Raw genomic sequence first — 21246 nt, 5'->3', positions numbered from 1 at the left:
GTGGCATTCCATACCAGGCCTGTTGTTCCTATTCTGCCCATGCCTGTCTCATGCCTACTACCGAAGGATCTCAAGACCTTGCAAGATCAGGCAAAGCACTGATGCATCAAAATACCCTTCTTATGCTCTCACCTGTATAAAAGCAAAACACTTTTACCACTCATTAACTACTCCATTCCAGTGCTTATAAACCAAATGGCGATATGAGCTGTTCTGTGGGCTTCAAGGTGCGTCGGTTCATTTGGTGTGAATTTACTCCCTGGCCACTCCATGTTACACATGGTGCCGGCTAACAATGGGAGTTCAGCAAGACCAGCCTGGCCGTCCAGGAGGTAAAGGCCTAATGGAGGAATCTGGAATTACAGTGGGATATTGATTGCTGTTGGAAGTGGGGGGTTGGGGGAGGCTGCCATTCTGTGTGTCTGCACTGAAGGATGTCCCCAAGGACATGGCATTGCAGAGATATCTGTGAGGATGTGCCAAGCAGGTGGGGAGGGGGAAGCCTAGAGTAAGAGCTGTAATAAATGTGTGGTTACGGACCACCTGCCCTACCTGAGAACAGAAGAAAGAAGGACCTGAGACATTTCAGGGACATAAAGCCCAGAAATGGATGAACAATGGGGCAAAGGAGACAAAAAAGGAGTGAGTCCAAGAGTCTCCTCCAAGTTTCAGGATATTAAATGACTGAGAAACTGGTGATGGCATTAGACAAAGCTAAACTGAGGGGAAGAAACTGTTGGGGTCCCAGTATTTCTTGCTTCTTCTCCTTATTGACAGGAATCTGCCTGTACTTTCAGGGTTCTATATTTCAGTGAGTTCATCTGAAAGCCAGCTAATGCTGTTCATGGTGGCTTCTTATTTTGTTACTAACAGGTGAGTGTATCACAGAGAAGCGAAAATATTATATGTATGTAAATTCTGGATTATCCGTTTAGGTCGCTGCAAGAATAGACAGGTTCTGTGTTTGTTTGAGCTGGTGGGAGAGGTATGCCACCTGGGCAGAGGCCCCTGCCTTTGCGGCACTCCTATCTTTTTCCAGAATGAGGGCGGTTCACATCTCTGGTTCTATTCTTGGACCTTAAGAGCTAGAGATTTGGGTGTGGACTGATTCATCAAGCCAGAAAGGGCATGAATTGAAACAGGGCTGTGAAAACAACTCTGTGCTCTGGCCTTTGCCTCAAGAAGTACTGGGCCTGTTCCCAGATTTCAGGCCTGGAATATTTTCCTTGCGCTGCAAAGTACAGCAAAGTGGAGCTACGAGCCTCTCTCACGGCTTAATGTATTTGACCTTGGTTACTGGGCTACAAATTTGAATGCAGCCTTCACACCACGGGTGATTCTGAGTTTACTAGGTAATTCTGCAACCCTTTGATGTGTCTTAAATGTTCTAATATAGTTGAAGAAAGGACAAAAACGCATAGCTGCATTTATAACATTGCAGGATCTATCGTTCCTAATTTTTGAGGTCACTGAATTTAGTAAACTAGGCTCCCCCCACAAAAAATCCAAAACACATTAGTTCAGCTGACAGGGGCCTGCCTTCATTTTCACCAGTGTCCAGCCTACCGTGATGTGGGGTGAACAGTGTTTTCAGGGTAAGTAAGACTAATGGGCTTGTCTCTTCCAAGTGGGGATACTGTGGAGGCATCTCTGAACAATTAGCCTTATGGTTCTTTGCCAACGTTCATGTTGCAACCTGAACCTTAGGGGTGTGAGTAAAGACTTAATGATTTTTCACTTGGGCGGCTGTTCATTCCCCAACAAGGGCACTTTGTGCCTGCTGCCAAGGGGGCATGACATGCTGATGACCCAGAGGAGAAGCAGCAAATATCTAGCAGCACAATCATACAGTTGGGCTAGCCATGGGATGGATGGATGGATTGATTTTTAGAGAGAGGGGAAAGAAAGGGGAAGGGGAGGGAGAGAAACATCAGTGTGAGAGAGAAACATTGATTGGTTTGCCTCTTGCAAACACCAAACTGACCAGGGACAGAGCCTGCAACCCAGGCCCAGGCCCAGGCCCAGGACATCAGAATACGGTGGGACATTGTGACACCACTTATAGGACAAAACACAAGGCAAATCACATCTACTACAGTGAGTAGATCTCAGCAAACAACACAGCTTCTGGTGCAGCTGCTAAGGTTGCTCCCTGGTGTATGTGTGGCAAAGGAGTTTCCTCTTCCTACCCACTCGATTTTTCTGTCATTTTCAATTATTCTTCCACTTATTCAGCTAGCAAGCCTGTACTGCATGCCAGCTATAGCCAAGGACAGCTCTCAATACTAGACAGTGAAAAACAACCACAATAGACTCACTTCAAACAACCTTGCCAACTACAGCAGGGGCGGCTCTGCGGTCCCACGTGACAAAGGCTCCCAAGGGCGAGCCAAGAGAGTTGTCTGTGCACACGGGAAGGGCTGCCAGCCCCTGGGAGAGGGGGATGAGATGAGGCTTTTAAAATCCTCAGCACAATCCTGCAACTTAATTATTGTCCCATTCTATAGAGGAGTAAAGTGAGGTTCAGAGAGACTAAGTCATTTGCCCAAATGTCTCAGGAAGCGGAAGAAAGGGCTCCGAGCACAGTCTGTTCCCCGAACTCTGTGCTGCTGTGCTCTGTGTCTCTAGTCCGTGGGCCTGTGAACAAGCAAATGAGTGGAACACGTTGAAGTGTAAGCAAAATAAAAAGAAATTTAATTTTTATTTTGAAGTAAGGACCCAGCTCTATAAATGCTATATCATTTGTCTGTCTTAATTACCTTATCTGACTTTCACCCATCCTCATAATTGCTAGTATAATAATAGTAACAAGTTAACATTTATTGTTTCCTTTATGTCAGATGCTCTATATTCTGTGCTTAATGTAGTTTCTCCCAATCAATCCTTGTAACAGCCTCATGGGTTGGCTGTGAAATCATCCTCACTTTGTAGATGGAGAAATTGAGGCCTAGAGAGTTAAATGATGTTAAGGAGCAAAGCTGGGATTTGATCCCAGATCTGATTCCAAAGACAAGTTTTTAACCATTTTGCTACAGAGCTAAAACCCAGACCACTGACAGCCTAAAAACTCTGTGTAGGTTGCTGGATTTTCTTTAATCAGAAGAAAATTCTGGAATGCAATCATCTTTCTGATCACCCAGGAACAACCACACATTTCCCTTTAGTTTCTGAGGAGGTGCTCCTTAGCGGCGTTCCAGCAATTCCGTTCCATCCGGAAGACTGCTGTGCGCTGTGTTTACGAGCTGTCCACACCGACGGAGGTTCTGGAGCTCTGGTTTGCTCCGAGAGGCAGACAGACACCAGGCTGGTGGGATGTTTGGCTTTGGACCAAAGCTACCAAGATGGATCCCTTTGCAGACTGGGTAGCCTTCCAGCCCACCAAGCACTTTGGCTCTCCACTCTCCCTCCCTGACCACAGAAATCTGGAGGCCCCCCAAGGGCTGGAGTTTACAAAACAAACCAGTCAGGGTCCACTGGAGAGAGTTTGTAAGGACGGAAGGAAGGACAAGCTGTACTTCCTTAGACAGTTCAGCCCTGGCTGCCTGGTGACTGGGACTCTCGTTGCCTGACTCAGGATCAGAAAGAAGGTGAAGGGAGAGGCAGGCAACAGAGGTCCCTGAGGTCCCTGGGGCTCCCAGGACGGCCAGGCAGAGAGGAGGAAGGAGAACCAGCCCACAGCCAAAGCTCCGATGCGGAGCAAGATGAGAAACACCCGAGAACCCACTCACTTTCAGCGTAAGGTAGATCAAGTTCAGGACAGAGGAAAAGGTGACTTGGGGCATGTTAATTGCTGACACCTTTGCCCGTTTGCCTGCTGCCTGTCTGAAGTTCGGAAATCTCTGGATGAATGCGGTGGATGTGGTCTGGAGCCCATCTGACCCAGGCTGGATTTTCAAAGGTCACCTGAGTTTCAGAGCTCAGGTGTTATGAACACGTCTCACCTTCAGGGGCTGGGACAGGGACCTGATAAACCCCTGCTTCAGGGAGCACGGGCACGCGCCCTGTGGCAGACTGTGAAACCCCTCGCAGTCCGGTCCTGCACCTGGTCCCTGCTAATGCGGCCCCTGCTAATGTGCAAAGAGAATGCACATTCTCTTTGAGAGTAGGGAGGGTGAGAGAGGAGCGGTCTCGGAGACCCTGCCCAACCCCCTGGTTGCTCCCATATCTGCAGATCAGCACTGTGCCCAGACCTCTACAGGGGCTGCGAGGAGTAGTAGGTCGGAGGCTGTCTTGTGATCACTGCACCGTTGACTGAACGCCCCTGTCACAGCTTGGCCTCCTGGTGCAAGGCCAGCGGAGCACTCAGGAATGCATGGGAGGATCTGGTGCACGCAGGCAGGGAGAAGGGGGAGCCGACAGCAGAGGCAACTTTAGGCTGGGCCCAGATCTGGCACGTTGCAGTCCCTGGGCACAGCACGGGACCCTTGCGGGCGTAGGTTGGGTACTAAGAACTGTGATGGCTCTGGACAGTGGGGAGCTCTGCACCCTGAGGGACGGTGACAACGTATGTGGCTTCCAGGAGGAGCAAAGCCCCTGGTGGCAGGGCTGGTAGGGTGGGGGTCGTTTTGGCCCTGAAAAAGGAGCACTAGGGCCTGGGAGCTGTGGCGGCACCTGCGCTGGAGGCAGGGACACGGTGGGGATCTGCTCTGAGGGCTGTGAAGGGGGTTGGGCCAGAGGAGGCTCTTCTTGCTAGCCCTTTGCAACTCACGGCTTCATAAATTTTTTTTCTGGACACCATTTAGCGGTCTTAGGGTCTATTTTACACAGCAGGTGGGAATTAAGCCAGATTAGAGATTATGAAGCCGTCCAGTAAATGGGATGGTTTATCCCTGAAAAGCAACATTTACTGGATCTATTAAGATTTTGAGAGCCCGCTGGTGTCCTGCAATTTCACGAAATGTAAATGAGGGGCCGCCCTGGTCGTGTACACACTGAGACTTAATAAATATTTGCTGAGTAAATCCACAAACACATCAAATCCATTCAGTTCAACAAATATTTGCTAGAAGGCTAATCAGTGTCCTCATGGGGATGAGACAGTTCAGCGGCTTAGCTTTCTCACTGCGGGTAAACCAGCGCTTTATTGGGGTGTAAATGGCACAATAAGCTGCACACCTCTGAGGTACAAACAGACAGGTCTGGACATAAGTATACACCGTGAGGTTACACATGTGTATACACACCAGCTGGCGAGGACACGCATGTCGCCCACCAAAGGCTGCTGGTGCCCATTTATGTTCAGTGCGGTAAAAAGGCTGATTAAGTTCCCTTTTTATAGCTGCTTGAGTTTCTCTCATCACTTGCAAAATTGAAAGGAAGTAACTATGTGGATAGTTTGGGCCAAAAATGTATAAGAAGTGTGGCGAGGGACTTCTGGTAAGGATTTTGCTTTCCTGATGAGAGAAAGATGTGGCTGGTGCTATCCTTTGCCATTCATGCAAACTTGAGTGTGGAAAGATGCCTGGACAGGTGGTAACAATCTCAGGCCAGCAGGATGCAGTGTTGGTACACTGACAATGGCGGAGGAAGTAAAGAGAGTAACAGAACAGAGGTCCTTGATGCCACCCCCAGCGGATGAAGCCATGCCAAGTAAACTCTATCTCTGGATTGGATGCCTTGTTACTTGCCGCTAAAAGCATCCCTAATTGCTATGGGATACATGAATGACCAGTAAAACTTACTAGAACTAATGGAAAAACAATTGGATTTATTTTAATAAAATGCTAATATGGGGATTCTGGTTTTACAAAAGTAACTCATACCCAAAATGAAGCTATAATACCAAAATATCCATCTAAAGACATACACAGGCCATCCTTCGTGAATCACTGAGAAAGGAGGTGAGGAAAAAGAAACCGGTGTTTACTGAGTGTTTTACCAGTGGCCTGGCTCTCTACCGGATGCCATCACATTAAATCCTCGCAGATCTCACAAGAGGTATTATTTTTTCCATTTTATAGATGACATGCCTGAGCCTTACAGATGTTAAAATAACTTGCCCAAAGTCACACAGTGAACTTTAGAGCCAAGTGTTAGGCATAGAAAATTATTTTAATGATGTCTAAATGAGTAGTCTTCAAATGAACAGTGTCTTCATTATTATGAAATGAATTCATTTGCACTAAATTGAAGGGGATCTAAATTAAAGAAAAAGTTAAATTATATCATATGTAAGGGAAATGGTATTTCATTATTTTGAAGTATGTACAGTATCTCAATTAATAAAAATATTAGATTACCTTATAAATCTTGCCTTAATAAATACATAAGATTTGTTTCTAATTAGCACACCAGTCTTCTTTTTGTGTGTGTGAAAAGGATATTCCTAAATACTAGAAGTTGCTTTAAAAATCTTTGATTCTTTAAGATATTTGAACATTTCCCCCATTAATTTGCATATATATTAATTGCTGCTATTTGTCAGAAAAGCCAAACTTCAAATTAACCCTGTCTGCATAAATTCCAAATTATGAGAATCAGTAAAGTTTTATTACTGTCGATGGAGGAAACGTTCAAACCTGCAGGGGTGTCAAACTCGTTCTTACCAGGGGCCACATCAACCTTGAGATTGCCTTCAAAGGGTCGAATGTAATTTCAAGTCCTTAAAAGTTAAGGAGTAGTTACACTTACACAGCCCTCAAATTATTTCGGCTGAAAAATTCCCTACAGAATTTTTGTAAGTTTATTTGAGCCAAACTGATGACACAAGGCCGGGAGCAAGATCTCAGATGCAGCCTGAGAGACTGGGACACCCACCACATGCACAGCGCTGGGCCGATGCCCCAGCCTTGGAGGCAGGTCCCACCGAGACACAGGCTGTGTTGTGCTTTGTGGGCTCACAGCCAAGGGCCGGAGAGATAGCCTGCTACGCAGTAATCATCTGAATACAAAGTGGCTGCTGATCAGGGCCATCGAAGGAGGGCCTAGTGCCCTGGGAGACACTGATAAAGCCGCTAGGTCTAGAGGGACCTTTCCGTGTGGGGTTCGAACAAGGCCTGGAAGACGTGATTACAAGGAGGGTCTCGTACTCCCAGGCCTGGAAAACAGACACTGAGCGTAGCTGTTTTTGGAGAAGAGACAGGAGCTGATGGGGACGAGAGCTGATGGGGATGAGACAGTGCGTTCGTGAGTTGGGAGTGAGGTGGCTGAAGGGAGGAGGAGGCCGCGAGGAGAGGACAGGCAGCAGGGTGGCCAGGTGAGGGCACGGGCCAGCCAGGATGGGGGGGGCGCTGGGAGCCCCAGAGCTCAACACGGACCGAGGCCCCCATGCGTGGGTGCCCACCCTGCACCGGCACGACCCCGAGAGCGAGTGCCTCGGACCCAGAGCATGCTCCCTGCGAGAGCCGCACGGAGCCGCTGAAGCGGAACAGTGGTTTCAGCACTCCTGAAAGAAGCCCCCCGAAGTAACGCGTTGCTGGCTCAGGAAAAGGAGTCAGCTCGGGGATTTCCGTAGGGATGCCCGGGGGGGCCAGCCCTGGAGCAGAGGTAGGGAGGGGAAGAGGCTCCATTCCTGACGGAGGATGGAAAATACATAACCGGCAGCAAAGAGGAACAGTGAAGAGCAAGTGGCCTCCAAGCCACACGATGGAGGTGCTACTGCGTTTGATACTGCGAGGGCTCATTTTATGCATCAGCTTGGCTGGGCCGTGGTGCCCAGCTGTTTGGTCAAACACTATCCTGGATGTTTATTATTTATTTGTTTGTTTGTTTGTGTAAGATTAAACCTCAAATGGGTGCACTTGGAGTAAGGCTAATTGCCCTCCAAAATGTTTGGTGGGCCTCACTCAATCAGTTGAAGGCCATAATACACAGGTGGCAAACACAAGACACACTGGCCGAATCCGGCCCTCCACCTTGTTTATCCGGCCCGGCACCTTGTTTCTACCCAGCAGCAGCGCCGAGCAATCTCACTTAACTGTTAAGGAGTAGATACATTTACACAGTCCTAAAATTACATTCGGCCCTTTGAAGGCAACCCCGAGGCTGGCGTGGCCCCCCGTGCAAATGAGTTTGACAACCCTGCATCACAGAACAAGGACTGACTTCCCCTAAGCCAGCAGGAATTCTGCTGGGAGACTGCCTTTGGGTTTCAACTCTCCCCTCAGCCTCCAGTCTGCCAGCAAGCCCATCAGATTTTGAAATCACCAGCCTCCTCCATTGTGAGCCAGTTCCTTAAAATAAATAAGTCTCTAACTCTCTCTCTCTCTACACACACACACACACACACACACACACACGGTTCTGCTTCTCTGAGACTAATGCACATAGAATCACTAAAGAAGTGGGAGCCATTGTTTTAGGCTGAGGGCCGGCTTCTGCCACGTGATGTCCACGTATTCTTAATTAAGTCTCTCCGAGTCTCTGTTTTGTCTCTTGTGAAATGACGCAGAACGATCTTGCTCTGCCTGCTGTGAAAACTGCCGCACTCGGGGCCAGGGGAGGGCGGAGCTAGGGGCCTTGTTGCTCAGCGTGTCCGGAGACCCTCACTCCCAGGGCCCACCCACGTGGCACGCCCCCCGATGGCGTCTCCTGAAACGGTGTCCCTCTGGTCTTCCGTTAGCCCTGGCCCTGGCCCTGGCCCTGACCGCACAGAGTGAACGTGTAGGCGCTGGGCACAGGAACTCGAGATCTTCCCGGAGGCAGGAAGCCAGTAGTTTTTATCTGCACTTTTATCTTTATATCCCCGACGCCCTAGCCCTGGGCAAAGAGCCTGGCACTGAGCAGATGCAATAAATGTTTATTGAATGAGTGAATATTTATTTAATGACCTGGTCAGGGCAAGCCAGGCAAATGCGGTCAGCAAATAAATAGTGGGGCTCTAAGTAATCAGTCACCAAACAGAAAACTCGGCAAGGTATAAAAGAGCGTTTGTTACGTTAACAGCTTCAGAGAAGACCTTGCCCAGAAATGAATTCACTATTTAACACCTATTTGCAACGTGCAGCAGAACGGGATCCACGGGACCCAATCCAAATGTGTACGACTTGTAGTCAAAATCAGGGTCCGGTACCCTTGACCCTAGAACAAATGCCTGATTCACACTGTGAAACCCCGAGGAACAAAACATTCTGTAAAATTCATAACTTTTAGAATACTCTCCTCCTACATCCCTTCCTGAAGGGATTTTTTTTAAAGAAATACAAATAGTTACTTTAAAAAAAAAGATATAAAAGTCACTCTATTGCTAGATTTGGGGTTGCTATGCTACTTAAGTATATTAAATGTCATTTCTCCTCATCCAAGAAAAATCTTTTCACCATCTTTTTTTTTTTGAATAATGTATCTATAGCCTAAAAAGTGTTCATTCGGGGAAATAAATTATTCGCACAAAATTTGTAATAAGGAATTCAGCTTTACTTTTATTCTTACAGAGGTTTAAATTTCAGAAACAATGGAAAGCTGGAATTCTCTGTTCTCTCGGGACCAAAATCAAAGAGGGAACGCCAGCTACCCTCTTTCCTCTGTGCTGTCGCCCCCCACCCCCAGACCCCTCAAACGAAGGAGCCACACAGTTGGTAGCTTTCTGACTGGTCCCTGGCTTTTAAAAGGAAGGCAGCACTCTGGGGGCGCTGACTCCCCACTCAAACAGGAGCGCATTAACAAAAGAAAGTGAGGCTGACGACACTCCTGTTTCAGAATTAAATGTATTCGTTGTCCAGTAGATGCATAGAGTTAGCACTTGGTTTCAGAAGCGAGAACGGAGAGGTAAAAGTGCCCCAGAGAACAGAGGTGGCGAGGACTCGGCCTCTCTGCTTCACGCCCCACCCCACCCCCCTCTTCCCCTCCTCAGCCCCATTGCTGTACAGCAAAACAAAACAAGCAAACAAAGCATTCTTGAATCTATTTTTAAAATATATTCTGGGGGGGATGTACACAGCAATTAAAAACACTTCTCTGATTTTTTTTTTATGCTTAAAAGTGTAAGAAAAACAAAGACCTCTAGCTGTGTATTCCAGTAATCCCTGTTGGTTTTTTAAATGGAAAGCAATAAATGCTTTTGGTAGAAAATTCAAACAACACATAAATGTATACATTTGAACTAAAAGCTTTCTTCCTCATCCAATTACTCTCCTCAAGGGAAACTCCTTTTAATGATTGCTTGAGATTCTTTTCAGAAAATAAAATTGGCTATCTTAGCATATATTTCTTTAAAAAAATTTACATGCATTGAATGATAATATATTCTCCTTTAAACCCTGCTTTTTCCACTTAATTATATACCTTGAACATCCCTTTGTATCAGCATATCTACTGTATTCTTTTTATCATGCTCCCTGGTACTCGTTGTGTGAGGGTACCCCAATTTATTCATCTAACCTGTCCTCGGCTGCTGGACATTCCCAACACGGTTTTACTGTGGCCAACAGTGTTTCAGTGAGCACCTTACTACGTTTATCTGGATGCAGCCCTTCACGTGTGTTCATAAGTTACCTGGGGCCAACCCGCACAGTCGCGCAGGCTGTGGGAGGCACAAAGACGTGTGTCTCTCGGTGGGATGCTGCAGGTTAGGTCCAGGGGAAGGCACGTGCTAGGTAACGTCCACCACAAACTTAAGCAGAGACGAGGATGGTGGGGGAGAGGGGCGGAGGTGAGAACAAGGTGAGAAAAGAGAGAGGGGTAAGAGAAAGGAAGGCCGTGGGGCACACGGGTGGCCATTAGAGCAAGCGGCAGAGCCCACAGAAGGACTCCAGCTGGTCAAAGCAGGAGAGGAAGCAGCGCCCAGTCTCCTGTGCTCCTGTCCCCCCGCCCCAGACTCCCTGCCCGTCGGAGAGGCATGGGAGGTGACCAAGCAGCGTGAGAATGCTTTGGGGTGTCAGAAGCAGGGACGAAGTGACACAAGGCCGTGCCTGGGGGGCTGATCCGATTCTCTGCCACCACAGAGCACGTGCAGCTGCCTCCACGGGCGCTGCAGCATCAGGAAAGTAACGTGAGAACCTTTCAAGTTGGCAACACCGCCTGGTGTGTGTAATGTATCTGCAGCAATTATCAGGGACAGATAGCCAGGAACAGTCTTGTTCTGTGTTTCCCTCTTGTGATGAAACTAATCTGCTCTATGTTTCATCTTCAAGGGCAACATGCAGCTTGCCACCCTCCCCAGCGCGTTTAAAGGACAGTGCCGTTCCCGGGGCTGGTCACTCGTGCCTTCCTGCAGGATGTGTTCTGAGCCTGGGGCCAGCGGGCCGCCCTCCTCTCGGCTCGGCCCAGGTAAGAAAGCCCGCAGCACGCCGGGGTTCATCCGAGTTCTTTTCAACCTTGCAGTTCCACGCAGTTTGTTGGTTGCTATAGCTTTAACCAGTCGGGCTGAACATGTTCACCTAACTTTATGACTATTTTTTTGGAAGTGCCGGTGTTGGTGATGGCTTGAGAGTAATTAACGTCTCAGGTAGGAAAGGTGTTTATTTGCACTTATTTTATGCTGATTTTATTCCTAAGCCATATGCTTTTGTTTCTTCAGTTTCTTGGGGGGATATCTTTTCCTTCTGGGCAGCAAACTGCTCTTGTTCAGAAAGGACCACCTATTTCAATGTGGCAGGAGGGGTTCATGTTAGGGGTTAATCCGACCATGACCTCTATCAGTCTGCAGGCGCGTCCCAGGGGCTTTGTTCACCTGGATGAGCTAAGACCGAAGAGCTGACGCCTAAACTCTGACGCACAGCATTTCTCTGCATTTTAAACGGGTGCAGCAATGACTCTGCACTCTATGGGGGCTGTCCCCCTTGGGTCCTGCCCCACTGTTTGCCTGGGGCTTCCAGCTCTGTAATAAGGGTAGAACGTCAGGCACTGCTTCTGTAAAGTGACATCTTTCAGGGACTTGGTGGCTTTTCAGCTCTGCCTGTCTCTGGTGGACTGGGCAGTGTCGCGGATGTTCATAAAGTAAATGTGGAGATTTGAACCTCTTGACTTGTGGGGTTTTCTGGGTCAAGTGAGTAGCAAACCGCTCTCAGAGATCGTTCCAGGCTCTGCATGTGAGAGAACTCGAGCTCATTCTTGCATTCTGGTGCTAATCATGACAGTCAAGGAGTAAAGTCTGGAGAATATGGAAGGCAGGACAGCCAGAAGGAGGGCTGGACAAGGACAGGGCCGAGAGCAGCTTTTTGTTCAGAGAGCTGGCAGAACTGGAGAGCTTTCCGTCTGCTCCCCCATCGCATCTGGGCATCAGGAGGCGGGGCCCCAGGAGGCTCCTCCTTCCCCCTGCCAGGGGGTGTCTGGAACTAAGAGATACACCAGGTGCTTCTCCACATGGCATCTACTTCCTGCAAAGACTTGAGGGAAAAGACCATTGCTTTTCTGTGGAAACCAGCCAGATGTGTAGTGGAGTGGGGAACAAACAGGGATGTCAGCTCGCAGCAGGCAGCCCTGCGCTCTGCCGTCCGCAGCACAGGCGGCTGGTGGGAGAACTCAGGGAGCCTCAGGTTGCCTGGCTCACAGGTCATCGGCTGGGCCCCGCAGCTGTCCCATGCCTGCCTCCTCGAGCACCTTCTGTCTCCATCTCTCCCTGCCGAGCTGTCTTTGAAAAGCCCAGGTACAGGTGCTCTTTCCTTCCCTGGTGGACCACCTGTTGCCCTGACCCTCTGTCAGCTCCTCTCTGTGGCACTTGTCCATCCCTACGGACACACGAGACCACGTTTCAACACCTGTCCTGGCCAGTTCTGCAGGGGGCAGGGCCCGAGTGTGGTCCCAGCTGACAAGCACTCTGTCTTGTTGAAACCTGGATCTCAATAAACACTGAAAGAATGAAGAACGAATGAGCGAGAGGCTGGCACTCCTAATTTGTGGCTGAGGAGGCACTGATTTTATTTTGTTTTGGAAGTAAAGATCAAGAGAGGGTGTGGCCTGGCTGGGGGTATACCCTGAACGAAGATTGGAGGGAGAAACTAAAACCATCCCTTTTCGACAAGTTCCCCAATGAGACGATGCAGGATCACGGAAGGAGGGCCTTCTGACAATTCTAACACAGGAGAGAAACCATTTTCACGGGTGACTGTCATTTGTCTTTCTCTCCCAAGTCTAAATTGAAAGTGAATCATTGATTGGTTGACTTCTGCCACTTTCACAAGGAATGTAAATGAAATCATCTCCCTTCCTGACTTTTCCAGTTGCATCAGCCACCCTGTATTTCTGACCGAAAGAAAATGCTAATTGAAGATGAAAAGAGTTGTTAAACAATCGAATGCATAATTGCGGTGTGTCGAAGGGTGTCATGTCATCTGTAGGTCAATATGTTGCAATTGCGTCATCCAAGGAACTCCCCTCTAATTCCCAGAAGAACTCCCTGAGGCTACATTAGAAGAGGTTTTGTTCTCTGAGCCGTCAGGTCCTGGTTTGGATGATTCCCGAGTTTGTGTGGTGCCTGGGCGTCTCTGGGCCGTTAGCTCCGTCCATGGCCTTCCTGGGAAGTGTTTAATTGAGGTGAAGTCGGGTCAGAGAGGCTTCCAAGTACCAGTTCTGGTTCTGCCCCTGCTTTTCTTTGTGGCTTTAAGCAACACAGGAAGGCTTGTTTGTACTTTAGTTTTCCCATTCGGCAACGGAGAAAAAGACTATTTTTCTGTCAAATGCCTCAACACCAGACTATAAAGAAGCTTCAGACACAAGGGGTGATTCATTGTGAATGTGTTACTCCCACTCTTGGCAGAAAATCCACCTCTGGTTTTGCTGAAAAGATAAAGGCTAATTTGATGCCTTGCTCATCTTTCTCAGTTTCTGTTGACACGACTCCGTCTCTGCGTCTGTCTGTCTGCCGGCTGCAGACAGAAAGGACGGAAGCAGCCTTCTTCCTCTCCAGAGCGAACCCTTTCTCAGCCCCTTGGTCCCGCCCTTGGCCTCTCCCTGCTTCACTCCTCACTGCTTGCCCCACCACAGCTCAGGTTTCCCTTCAAGGGGGTTTCTAACAGGCCCCAGCTGCGTTCTGTCTGAGAAAGCGCACGAGAAAACCCAAGTGCCTTTGCTTGACCTTGCTGCCTCTTCGCCTCTATTTATTGCTTTCCTTTCGCAGCAAGACATCTCAATTTCCTCTTTCGACTCAGCCCCTTGGGTTTGCTAGCTTCCTTTGTCCCTCGCTGTTGAAATTGCATTCACAGAGGTCGGGCGGGGGTGGGGCAGCCTTGTGGGCCCAGTCCAAAGGGGCATTTTTTCTTCCTCATTCTTGTTTTCGCTGGAGCATTAGTTTTCTTTCTGTCCACTTTTTTCCTCCAGCCTTCCCTCCCGATGCACGTGTTACCTGGTTGGGTTTCCCAAACTTGCCCCTGTGTGGCACTGTGGCTAGGGGTCTGAGCTCTGACGTTGGCCAGCCCATGGATGGGTTCTGACTCTGCTGGTGGCAAAATGCATGGCCTGTGGGTCTCGGTTTCCCCATCCTTAAAATGGAGTCATAATAAGAGTGCTTACCTCGGGTTTGATGTAGGAATCAAAGAAGGTAGTCTATGTAATATTTATTCCAATGTTTGGCACATAGAAATATTTAATAAATATTATCTGTTAGCACAACAACATACTCTAGAGCTTTGAAAGTGTAATTTTTTATCCTTTTAGGACATACTGCCCCCTTTATCCCAAACAGGGCCAGACAATAGATAATAATTGATAAATGGATTTGTGCACATTGTGGGAACATCCAGAGAAGGAGGAATGATGGGGCAGAGGGATGCTCCCAAATTCTGCACGTACCATGACCTAAGTTCAGGTTTTTTGGTTTGATTTGTTTTACCAATAACTCATTCACATTGTTGAGAGTTTAAATGCGTCCTTTCCAGTCCTGTGTTTGTGAGCAGCAAGGGGCATCGAGAGTTAAAGCTCTAGTTGTCGGTGCTCCAATCAGCCACAAAGAGGCCGCCTGGCCCGGGAACACAGTGTCCCATCCTTAGATTAGATGCTGCTCTAACAGGATTAAGGAAGAAAGCGGCCCAGCGGCGGCTTTGTGCCCAGGCTGCCTGGAACCCGTCCATTGAGTGATGCCGCCATCTAGTGGCGGCACGGGGGAACGGTACTGGGCAGAGCCGTTTGGGGAAGAGCCTCGGAATTGCCGTCCATTCTTTAGAAAAAGTGGGTGAGCCCCGGGACGAGGGGAAGAATGTGGGGGGAAACACAGCAAGGGGGCGGAGGGAAAACACTTCAGCACAGGCTTGGAGAAGTAAAGGGCACAAGGGACGGCTGTGTCCACCTAGAACAACCTTGTTGGTATCACATGGCAATTCCTCCCCCCATCCCAACACCAGCTAAACTTTGATTTTTTTTCCCCTTTACTTTCCAACACCCTGTGGCGACCTGTTGTCCTGAACAGACCCTGCTTCACCTTCTCATTTCTCTTTTTCTGTGTTAGGAATGCAGGGCTAGGAAAATTGAGCCGAGTCATCTCATCTGGCCACCACCCCAGGAACAGCGGCCCCCAGGACCAGCACCCCACCTGCCCACGCCGGCACCTCCCCACGTGACAGCCGCAGGTAAGGGGCAGCTGAGACTGCGGCAGGACGGGGCTCCGGTCCACTGGGGCTCCCCAACCCTCTCAGGACTGTCATTCTGGTCACTGATAGCAGAGCGCGTTGACATTCCGTGTGTGAAACTGAAGTGGGCGATGTTGACCATGCAGCCTTCCCCACCCTTTGTTTCTTTTCACACGCTCTTCTAACCCGATCGTTACCAATCTGCCTATGATCAATACACGGACTGTAGGTCATTGTAGTAAGTCAGCACAGCGCTCTAGGATGGAGGGGACTGAAGGGAAGACACCGATGCTGCAAACTGGAGTGTGTGGTAGGGGGTCGGCACACTGGACGCACTAAGAGCTCACCACGACTTAGAACGCAGTGACGGCAAGGATCGATTCTGGGGCTTCGCTCTGCCACCACTAGCTATTTGACTTTGGGTGAGTTGTTAATGCTGCTCAAAGCCCCCACTACCCTTCTCTGAAGTGGGCAGCATTACACCTACTCCTCAAGGTCATCGTGAAAATTAAATGGCGTACAGAAAAGGCCTCACATTTCAGAGATCGAGACTGGATTTTAGAGCATTCATGAAAGAAGTTGGTTAAAGGAGAGAATGATAAGAGATGATACCTCAATTTATTTTACCTTAAAAGATAGAATTTCCCAATCTTTTTTAAAAAATAGTTTATTTGTTTATTTTTAGACAGAGGGGAAGGGAGGAGAGAAACATCAATGTGTGGTTGCCTCTTGCATGCCCCACACTGGGGACCTGGCCCACAACCCAGGCACGTGCCGTGACTGGGAACCAAACCAGTGCCCCTGTGGTTCCTAGGCCAGCACTCAACCCACTGAGCCTCACCAGCCAGGGCAGAATTTCCCAATGTTTAATGCAGGAACATAGCCTCTTCTTTGCATATGAATCCACTCATTGGTGTGTTCTGAGTTGTCCTTTTTGCATAAGCCACACACATAATATTGCATTTATAAGTTCTGGTTTCTTTCAGTGTCATGAGAATGTAAAGACATCTGGGAAGACGCTGATAAAATCACTTTCTGCAAAATCATTCTAATTTCAATAATCATTCCAGATTATTAAAACTTTTGCAAAACTTTTAGTGTCCATACCTCATTATATAGCAATTTTTTTAACAGCATCCCATTGGTGAATCTTTCCAAAACATTCCACCTTGCTTTCATAGAAACAACTTTCTTTGTATGCACATATTTCATGAGTTTCTGTAGCATTTAAATTTCACAGTTACAATAACAAGCCCAGCTGTCATAACCTGATTCCTAGTAAGCTACGCATATAAGGATGAGTGCAGTAGAAGTTGGGAGTGAGTACTGTCCACCACAAAACTTTTTGGTTCCATTCACAGGGGGCCTGGAACCTGGCTCGTTGGTTAAGCAGAGGTCAGCAAAAGCAGCTTCTCCTGCAGTGTATGCAAAATGCTAAATATAGTACTCAGCATATACAAATGTGCGACAAATCGTGCAATAAATATCATTATTGTCACCATCAATATGTTCAGAGTTGACAGGATTGTTAGTAATTGCATGGTTTCTTCCCCTCCTTTTACAGATAAGATCAAAGTGTTTTGTAATTTTGACCTTTATAGTGTACCTTAGGAAAGTTTGAATCATGAGCCAAAATGGGCTATTTGAATGGAAAAGCCACTGGAAAGAGGCAAAGTTGTGGGGGCCAGGGCCTCAGGGAATCTCCAGGGTTGGGTGAACAGTGTGAGCCAGGTTGATGGAGTCTCAGATATGGCGCCCACCTGCCAGCTCTGTGGAGGAGGGCTCAGCAGAGGAACAATGGCATCTACCAGCATTTCCTTCTGGGAGAAAGCTGCCCCTGTGGCTCTCTCCCTGAAACCGGACAATTTAGTTCCTCCCCGTAGGTCCCTAGTGCCTTTCGAGCTGCTGCCCCAATGCTGGGGCTCAGAGCAAGCGAGTCTGAGTAAGTCTATGTGCTGGCCCTTTAAGAGGAATATCCGGACTCCAGAAGCCTCGGTCTCACTCAGTCACAGTCCCCTCTGGTTTTTACAGCCAGATGTTGTATGGACTTCTCTTCCCGGCACTGGGACCTTGGGCTGGGGACCCTGGTGTGGGGCTGGGACCTCTTGCTTTTCACGGGACACTTACATCCTTAGTTGTACGGCTTCAGTTCAACTAGATTCCAGGCTGCTCTAAATGATGGTTGTTCTGTAGTTTAGTTGTAACTTTGATGTGGTTTGGGGAAGATGTAAGAACTTCATTTACCGACTCCACCATCTGGACCAGAAGCCATTTTGTTTGATTTTTTTAAAGGAAACTTTTTATTTAAGAATAGCATCCAAGAAGAGTGTATAAATCATGTCTGTACAGCTCAATGTAATTTTCGTTTTATTTTGAAAGTGAAATTCACTGTGCTTCACAAACACATGCCTTCAATCCCTTGTTCTCTGCAAAGGCCCTGGTGCTCTGCCCTGGCTTACCCTGGGTAGGCGGAGCTGCTCCTCTGACCCCGCCCCCTGCCCCCCTTGCCTGGCCTCGGGTTAATGGAGTGTTCCAGTTCTGCGGTTACTCCATTTCCAGGGCCGAGGTTCCAGACACCAGCATGTGTGTAGCATCACTGGGCACCTTGTAAAAACGTGCATTGTGCAGGCCCTGAGCTTCCTGTGATTCAAATCCAATCGTTATGGGCCGGGCCTGCAGTTTATAACAAGCACCCCAGGGCCTCTGGAATAGGAGGTCCAGGCGACTGTGAGAAATGCTCTCCCTGCGCCCAAGATCAAGATGAGCCTGGCAACCTGTGAGATGGAACCAGATCAGATTTAAACTTATGATGGAGAGGTGGGGTGGCGGGGAGGCAGGGAGGTGAGAAGGTGGGGAGGCCGGGAGGCGGGGAGCTGGGGAGGTGTTTGCTAGCGGAGGTGGGGAGCTAGCCACGTGCTGAATCTGCCCTGCAGAACACTCAGCTCTTCTTTACTTTGTCCTGCTTGACAGCTTTTTGTGACATTAGATTCTAGATGTGCCATTAAGAAGTGACAAGGCTGGATGCTTGGTGGCTGCTGCTTCTTTTTCTTCTTTGACTGTCAGTGACATTTTATGTAGGAAATTGCTATGTATTACACAGGTATTAACTTCCTTTCATCACTTCCCCTAAATAAATCAGAAAGATGAAGAAAAAACATATAAACTCTTAGTTTCTCTAAAGTCTTAGGTTTTAAAAAAACTTCAGTGGTGCTTCTCCTTTATGAAGATACTGCATTTTAAGGGGAACTCACAGTGTGTCCTTATGCTCACTACGGACTTCTGCTCCTTCCTGGGGTAAAAATGGTCAACGTTCCTGCTTCCTTCTAACAAATCCACTTCGTGATTATGATACATTATCATTCCCCACTTGACACCTGCTAAGAAACTTGATTGTTGGGTGCATTTTTCATGTGGCAAAAATCCACGGTGGCTTTGTGTGGGCTGCCCAAGTGTCAGAAACAGCAGTGTCGATGTTCTGGTTTTGAGAGGGAAAATATACATGGACATGCGGACACTCCGGGGAAGAACAGACAGAGGAGGGTGTAGTGGGGTGTGCACAGAGTTCGGGAGGATGACGGACACTACTTGGTTTTGAGTTCTGTGGCCAGCAGCCCCCGAAGGCTGGAGTGTAGGCCAGCAGAAAACTCTTCGCAGAAAGAAGTGTGGTGCGACCCTGCGGAATGACGGAGCTGGCTTCATTCTGTTCCGAGCAGATGCAGGGAAGGAGGAGCTGCATGGGTTGTCTGCAGTGAGTGGGACCCTGCGTGTGGGCACGTGTGGGCACTTCCGCAAATGCTCCGTCAGCCCAGGCTCAGGGAGAAGCGAAAAGAAGCATCCTGTTAAAATACACTTCCACCTCTAACTCACCCAAGACCCCGGGCTTCTTTAGCTCCATGATTTGCAAGGTCAAAGGGAAGTTCAGAGTTCTGTGTTGCTGGACTGTCTCAAAAGACCTAGTGGTGCTAAGACAGCAGCAAGACCACTCAGAAGAAGGTGTATGCCTTGATGATGTTCATGTTGTCCACAGGGCAGTCCTGGGAGTTTGCTCCCATCGTTGCTACGCGAGTCACCAATCCTACACCTGGTGCTCACAGCCCAAAATGGTGTGTTTGCTGTCAAGCCGCTGGGTGCGAGCTGGGCCCCAAAGAACTGGCTGCCGTTACTATCTGGCCCTGCATGGGTCACTGCAGGAATTCCAGCCCCCATGAACTTCAAGTCTGGATGAAATTCATCTTCAATTTGCTTGCCCTAGATAGATGCACCACCTCGACCTGTTCCTGTTGGGTCCCTTCCCAGGATCACGAAGTCTTTGATGATTCTGTGGGATTTGGTGCCATTGCAGTAACCCTGATGCGCCAACTTAGCAAAGTGCTTACAGGTCTTTGGAGCGCGCTTGCCCTACAGCTCCAGCACAATGACCCCATGCTGGGATCCACATATTCCCTGGCCGCTGGCTGCGGGGAGTCCGGAGAGATCGCTGCCACGCTGGAGACAGCAGGCTCTTTCTTCCTGGATGCACGGTCTGGGTGCTTGGCTTCTGACGTGGGGAAGTCAGCCTTGGCTCTGCTGACCCTACGAGAGGAGTTGTGTACAAAGGACCAAGTTTGCTGTCATCCCAAGGGGGACAAGCTTCAAGCATGACTTTCTTATGTCTCAGAACAGAGAGCAAGGCCTGTGTTCTCCTTGGTGAGCAGCCCTCAGCCTGAGGAAGCTCTGCTGCCTTTATTTTATTTTTTTTAAGATTCTTATTTATTTATTTTTAGAGAGAGGGAGGGAAGGAGAGAGGAAAAGAAACATCGATGTGGGAGAGAAACATCAACTGGTTGCCTCTTGCAAGCCCCCAACTGGGAACCCAGCCCACAACCCAGGCATGTGCCTTGAGCAGGAATCGAACCAGCGACCTTTCGGTTTGTAGTCCAATGCTCAGTCCACTGAGCAACACCAGCCAGGGCAGTTCTGCTTCTTTCAGACTTTCCATGTTCATTGTCAGGCTCCTGTCAACTCTGATCCCGAGCATTCGGCCTGAAGAGCGGCAGGTTCAACTGAAACAGAAGGTTGCATGCAGAAAACCCCTGGAAAGAAATCTCCATGCATGGTTTGTTGCTGTTGTTGTAGTGTTTTGTTTTTTGCTCTAGTATGCACTTTTAATGCCTTGATTCTAGAGAGAAATGGTGTTGCAACACCAGTTTCATCCTCTTCATGCGTTGCTTCTCAAAGTGCAATCCCTGCCTCCCAGGATTGGCCACCCGGGAGCTTGTTAGAATGTGAACCTCAGGCCCTGCTCCAGACGTACAGAATCCAGGCTTCTGGGGAATCTGTGTTTCAACAAGTCTCCCAGGTGATTCTGGTGCACACTCAGATATGAGAACCACGGGCCGAATGGAGAGCTTATGGGAATGCCTTTACTCAAACAAACAAAGTATCTTGTGAATTGGTGGGGCTGCAGTCTCCTGGGGTTTTATTTGGGTCCCTTGTTGCAGCAGCGAGAGGAGGTCTGATGACCAGGGAGGAAGGAGAAGCAGGGCTGGGGGCTGGGGGAGAAGAGGCACCTCCATGGACCTCTCAGTGTCTTCCGCCCGTGAGAGCATTACCAAAACCAGCTGGGGGGTGGGAGGCGAAGACGGTGGACAAACCAAATGTCCATGTACCTCCAGGTCAACCAGAGCCGAAGGCCCAGAGCGTGGCTGTGTAACAGGGCTGCGCTCTACCAGCTTCCTGCATTTAAATAAGCTCAGGACTCAGGGACATGGGCAACAGTGTGGTGAGTGAGGAGATGGGCAGTATAAAGGAGATAAATGGTAATAAAAAA

General features: G+C 48.7%; 1 protein-coding gene and 1 pseudogene across 2 annotated transcripts in view; one reads left to right on the top strand and one right to left on the bottom strand.

Moving 5' to 3' along the window:
- Positions 1-229: 229 nt before the first annotated feature.
- Positions 230-21246, top strand: part of MRO (maestro) — a 32356-nt gene continuing 11339 nt past the window's right edge. The window contains exons 1-3 of one of the 2 annotated variants that reach the window (XM_045850145.1): positions 230-332; positions 11070-11205; positions 15317-15437. The gene's annotated coding sequence lies outside the window, so the exon portion shown is untranslated. Of the gene's footprint in view, positions 333-11069; positions 11206-14917; positions 15040-15316; positions 15438-21246 lie in introns of those variants that run through there. The other variant, XM_045850146.1, reaches the window with a different exon arrangement.
- Positions 19421-21081, bottom strand: LOC123825976 (annotated as a pseudogene).

This window comes from Phyllostomus hastatus, unplaced genomic scaffold, assembly GCF_019186645.2.
Source record: "Phyllostomus hastatus isolate PE091 unplaced genomic scaffold, TTU_PhHast_1.1 phas_contig_80, whole genome shotgun sequence".
NCBI lineage: Eukaryota > Metazoa > Chordata > Mammalia > Chiroptera > Phyllostomidae > Phyllostomus > Phyllostomus hastatus.
The sequence above is the reverse complement of the archived record's forward strand: the minus strand, read 5'-3'. Positions and strand labels throughout refer to the sequence as shown.